Source organism: Osmia bicornis, unplaced genomic scaffold (assembly GCF_907164935.1).
Source record: "Osmia bicornis bicornis unplaced genomic scaffold, iOsmBic2.1, whole genome shotgun sequence".
In the NCBI taxonomy this organism is placed as follows: domain Eukaryota; kingdom Metazoa; phylum Arthropoda; class Insecta; order Hymenoptera; family Megachilidae; genus Osmia; species Osmia bicornis.
In genome coordinates, this window is record NW_025791321.1 from 77,372 (window position 1) to 83,832 (window position 6,461).

General features: G+C 32.1%; 2 long non-coding RNA genes across 3 annotated transcripts; both read left to right on the forward strand.

The window, feature by feature from the left end:
• The first annotated feature begins 860 nt into the window (after positions 1-860).
• On the forward strand, positions 861-1,347 carry LOC123989022. The gene is made up of 3 exons (XR_006830404.1): positions 861-901; positions 974-1,055; positions 1,247-1,347. It is a non-coding gene; the product is annotated as an uncharacterized LOC123989022 (long non-coding RNA).
• A 2,884-nt stretch (positions 1,348-4,231) lies between these two features.
• Positions 4,232-5,697, forward strand: LOC123989021. 2 transcript variants are annotated; one of them, XR_006830401.1, is made up of 3 exons: positions 4,232-4,853; positions 5,011-5,145; positions 5,215-5,697. It is a non-coding gene; the product is annotated as an uncharacterized LOC123989021 (long non-coding RNA). The 2 variants fall into 2 exon arrangements; XR_006830402.1 differs by having other exon boundaries at positions 4,727-4,766.
• The last annotated feature ends 764 nt before the right edge of the window (positions 5,698-6,461 follow it).

Genomic DNA, 6,461 nt, shown 5'->3' on the forward strand with positions numbered 1-6,461 from the left:
TGCATCTGATGCACAGAACAGTTTATGAAACAGTTAAAATAAAAGGACGAACAATAATAAACATGCGAACATGCGAACATGTGAACTAAACATAAGAAGCATGGCAAGCGAGTAAACAGACGAGCATATGTGGACTCGACATAAGCAGTGCAAAGCTATTAACCAACAAAACCTCAAAACCTCAGAGGTCAACATCCAGCCAAGCAACCAAGCAGCAGGGAATAATAGTAAAGAGTATTTAATATTTAACCTTAGCACACAATTTGAACTCACTGTTCAAATAAAATTCAAACAAACTATAAAACTGAAATGAAAATGAACCAAGGAAGTAAAAGGTAAAGTAAAGATGCAAAGATGCCAGACAGTAGCAGATAGCAATGCCAGAAGAAGTAAAACACAGAATGCCAATATTGTCAAAAGTAAAGGGTAAAGAATAAAGTATACTATAGACAGCAGATTCTCATGCGAAGTGGGTACACGCATTACCACAAAATGAAGAAACAAGATCACCACAACAGAAAGGCACGCTATACAGTATAACAAATAAATGCATGTGCGACAGGGAATTCCTCATAATCATCTATTAAAACTATCAAAGTGACTGAAAGAAGAATTACAGATAATAAGAAGAGAACTGAGAGCTTATATGAAGTGCTCGAACCACCGAAGCTGAGAAGCTGAGAATCCCTCCTGCGAGGCCCACATAGCCAAGATAACCAGGATAACGTAAATGAAAAGAGCAACATAAAACATAAAATTGAGCAGGTCAATCAATGGCGCTAACGTCAGACATTGTATACAATACATAATATATTCCTATCACGTCAATTAATGGGAAAAGTACTAAATCTTCAAAGAAGGGAAGATCAGCTGGGAATAAAAGCAAAAGAAGAAATAGATGGTGAGCATAATGTAACACTGATAATTGGAATTATTGATTGAAATTATTGAAACTGCTTAAACTTGCTTGGAGGAACATTTCACGCAACCACGACCTCAAATTCGTTTAATAAGCAAAGATGGTGGAGAAACAATCAAATCATCAAATGAAGGCAGTGAGCAATAAATAAATAAATTATTAATTATTGTTAGCAAATCATAATAAAGATAAGTAGCAATATATATCCCATAACATGAATGATGATGAATATAATGAACATAGTAGGAAGAGATAGAACTATTAACATCATAAGATACCATGATATTAAATATTAAACCGTAAATCATAATATTAATCCATTTGCAGAAAACCCTACGCCAGCCAACAGAAGTGGAGGCAAAACGTAACGATTAATAGGAGAGGAAAATACCCACCTGACATAATATGAGGAGCAACATGAAACGTAAATCAGCATAAAATCTGAAGCAAGTCAAATCAATTCAAATAGTTAAAATTGCGTAGATCGTTACTGAATTATCATACCGCTCCGATAAGTCTGACATTAACGTTAATACTAATGCAGATGCAAGTAAGTCAATGTAGTACAACGTGTGATGAACAAAGCTAATCAAATAATAAACACCACATACTACCGTATAATTACTGAACCACAATATAGAAATAAAAAAAAACTAGTCCCTAAAATGAAGAAAATAGATAAAATTATTATGAACATATGTATATATATAATATGTAACAAAAACACGCCAAGTGCAATCAATTTAATTTAATAAAGTATACTAATATAGATAGTTAATTAAACTCTTTATATTTTAGTCCATTTAAATCATACAATTCCATTCAACCCCTTTTAATCCTGATTAATAAAGAAGACATATGAATACTAGAACCAACCAGACATTATTATAAGAAAGTCAAATGAGATCCACGGTCCAGGAGATCAGAATTTCAAAGAATTTAAGGAATCATGACGCACATATGTATGTATAGAAAACAATAAAGATATTGTACCATGCCAGAAAGATTACTGCAGCGTATGCTTCCCTGAGCATCCACCATATTAACCAAAACTGAATTAACATTTTCCAAATCAAAATCAGAATCGAATTGCAGTTAAGATAGGAGAAATCAATATACAAAAGATTGCATAAAGTACCGTAAATATCCAAAATTTACAGATCCACCAACCGTCACAGCTGCACTTGAATTGCGTTAACCATAATATGCAAAACATTATCCTGAAGGGGTACGAAGAGCTACAAAATGAGTAGCGAACGATATTATAGAAACGTGAAACGTAAAACATAAATACACAATTGGAGAAAGAAGTCCCTGAAACATGTCAGATGACCAAGAATAAGAATAAGAATAGTGAGCCGCGAACAATAAACCAATAAACCAAAGTTAATGCCATTCATATGTAGGAGTGCTAAAGATGCATAATATATCATATAGTCTACAATTAATTAACAATGCCTAGGAACCCAAGCAACCTCTGAAAGCTTAGAAACAATGTGTGATACTACAAGAGAGACTAAGAAACTAAGAACTAAGAAATCAAGAAATCAAAATCAAACCCATCCTTAAAATATACAGAAGGATTATAAACGCAATAAGTGCACAAAATAAACTCATTAAACCATCCAATCCAGACAACTCTACTAAATTCCATAAATATAAGACCCAAAGTAAGACAGATAGATATAATCACAGCAGGTACGGTGAAATAAAAACAAACACATATTAATAATCAGAAATCAAGTCAGTTAATTTAATTTAATTTAATATGTCATATGCCGCCACCAGCTACTCTGTTCATTTATTCACTCAATTATAAAAAAATGAAGGTAAGAAGTTATATAAACAATGCCATACAATTTACAATTAATTCAGCACAGACTACTGACTAGGTATAACCTAATATAACTAAAATAACTGAGTTATCTGAATTGACTGAATAACTGAATACAATCCAAAATCTAAAATAATCTAAAATAATCTAAAATAATCTAAAATAATCTAAAATAACATAACATAACATAACGTAACGTAACGTAACGTAACGTAACGTAACGTAACGTAACGTAACGTAACATAACATAACATAACATAACATAACATAACATAATATAATATAAACAAAACAGAGCAAATAGCACCACTTGAAACACATACACTGCAATGAAACACAATGCATCACCGTAGAGCACGCACTTTCACCACAATCACCTCCGTATAAATAAATACAAAATTAAAATTAAAATTAAATTAAATAGAAATTTCAATTCAATTAACTCAGTTCAATTGACACTGACCACTTAACACTTCGTATCACATTACATCATAGATGACCGATGACCATGTCAACGTCAACTAAGATAGGAAAGGAAACCGGGCGAAGTAAAATAAAGAGCGCGACCATGAACCATAAAGAATAGAATATAGATACCTAGCGTTCATGAAAATTCCCTAGTCTATACCATAATGATTATCGACCATCAAATTAACCACCAAACCATCAAATTAATCAATTATACAGAATATATAATCGTTCGAAAGCGAAAAGCGAAAATACTTCAACAACTTTCAATAAATCACCACGATGAAAACCAGAAGTAAGGTACCTATGAAAGATAACGATAGCAAAACGCATTGTAATAAGTAAAGCACGCAATACTGCCCGAAGATAAGCCGTAAAAGCTATCCCTAGTCGGTAACCAACCGCAGCACCGGAGATATTACCAACCGCAATTATTCCATTTACCATATAATACTCGGCCGTTCGCTTCGTGACGGTTATCCACAGTTCAATTATCTGCCGCGCAGCAGTTACCTACCGCGCGCCAGTTACCCGTTACAACACAGTTACCGTCCGCAGAACCATCCATCGTACAGCCGCGCAATCCTAGGAATCCATACTTACCATCAAACCTATCATCAAAGATAAGTCTGATATACAACACTATTCGCGAAGGTAAAGGTAATTATACTGAAAGTAAGAGGTAACAAATAAAACTTCGAGACGGGGCAAAGTCAAGAATAAATTTATTAATAAGTAAGTCAAAGCTACGATTATCATTTATTATATAAATCATTTATGTTTGTGAATAAACTGAAATAAAATATATAAATATAAATATGAATATGCATATGAATATAAATATAAACATAAATATGAGTACGAACTATAAAAGAAAGTGAACCAACCATAAAGCTAGATTAATAACAATTATGAAATAAATCAACCCGTATAAAACCCGCAGACTGCGCGGAGTGCAGGACACACTGCGCTAGTACATTATCGCGGTGCAGAAAACAAATTGTGCAAAAGTACCGAAAATAAAGGAAAACAACCGCCAAGGAAAGAGAGGCCGAATAAATAAATAAGCCAAATAAACCAAATAACATAAGACACTTAACCAAATAAATCAAAATGAAAATGAAAATCAAAAATCAAGATCAGAATAAAAATAAAAATCAAACAGCACATGTAACGACGCATGTAATCAAGCAAATCTCATACAACCAATCAAGCACACAATTAAATAGTATTAACTAATACTAATTTACGGGATAAAATAAAAAATAAAATAAAATAAATCAAATCAAAATAAGATTAGATCAATTAACAGGGAAGGAATAGGATGTGAGCCCAGCATAATGCATGACATAATGAATAAATAATATAACAACGCGATCAAGAAAATCGCAAAATTTAAACATTATACTGCCGTGCCGTTTAGAAAGAATTGAATTCGCCTCAAACTCTTCCCTGCACATCCCTGCATGAGAAATCCTCGGAACCTCGACAGCCTTGACAAGGATGTACAAGGTCGAGGAGGAATGAAAATTAACAAATAAATGTGTAAGATAAATGAAATATATAAGACAATACTTATAATCGATCAAACCATAATTATAAGTACATGAATTATGCAGGCCCACCAAGAAGGTTGAATCATCCAAATAACTAAATTTAAAATAAAATACAGATAAAATACAAATACAAAGCAATAAGAAAAATAATGAAATAAAATAAACGTAAAGTAGAATAGGCCATAGAAAAGTCAAATTCAGAGATGAGATGACGGATGACAAATTATTCACAGAAACATAACCCTAAAGTGTCAGAGCCACCAAGTGTCAAACCAGTATGCAAGGACTTGTTAAAAGAAGCAAATTAGCAGTTAAGAGAGCTGAATTGCAATTGAAAATGAAAAAGGGAAGAAAAGAAGGGAAACAGGGTAAGATAATAACATACTATAAAATAGCAGGAATAGCCCATCCTGATGACATGGATATTAATTTTACAGGAACAGCACACCGTCACATCATCAGAAAGAACCTTACAATTACCAGAGAGACACGTCGTGCATGAGTTGAATTAAAGAATATTAAAGAAGAATGAGAATAATATGAAAATGTCCAAGGAATATCAAGGACGTACAGGCAACAAATCAAGAATCAAGAAATCAAGAAGGCGATAATGAAATAAAATAAAATAGCGATAAACAGTGATGGCGTGGCACAGATAAAGTATAAAAATATAAACCGAACGGAGGAAACCATAAATAAGTACATTAAACATATTAATACCATCCACGACACTCCGTACCATCATGAAGATCAAAATAAGCTACATCATATCAATTACTTTAATTCAATTCAATTCAGAGTGAAGAACAAATCAGCCAATGAAAGAATGAGCGACAGAACAGTAAAGTAGTTAATTAAAGATATTAAAGAAGAATGAGGTAAATAATAAGACATAAATTATAAATTGAAGGCAGTAACCAGCAACATAATGTAAAATAATGTAATGTAACGTAAAACAGTGATATTAAAGAAGAATGAGGTAAGTAATAAGACATAAATTATAAATTGGAGGCCGTGACCAGCAACATAATGTAAAATAATGTAATGTAACGTAAAGCACTGCAATGCAATGTAATGTAATGTAGAGTAATGTAATGTGAAGAAAATGAATATAATGTAAAGAAAGAAATATAATGTACAGAATATGAAATGTAATGTAATAAAATAGAATACAAAATACAGAAATTGAACTGAACGTATACCATAACCGTAAAGATTATCATCCCAATTACCCTATTTCTTAATCAAAGTAGATTATAAGTCAGATTATAAATGATAAATAATAAATGATCATGTCACTGCAAATGCAAGAAGAACCGATTATTGGATGACATATCAAGATAATAACTAAAGCGACAAAACAAATCATCATTAACTGCGTAGTTCAAATAGAAACTAGAAAGTAGAAAGTAGAAACTGATCACCATATGAGGTATCAAGATAGAATAAATAAAACAACGAAATCAAATCAAATATAAAGAGCGTAGCTAAATTAAACACCACATCATTGTACAATCGAACAAGTAAGTCTGATATGAAACATTCAAACCACTATCAATCAATTGTGAATAAATTATGAATGGACATTTGCACAGACAAAACCATTCATCATCACAGAAAGAACAATAAATCAAATCTACTGGCCTTGATCAATCAAAATAAAAATAAATAAATAAACAATAAA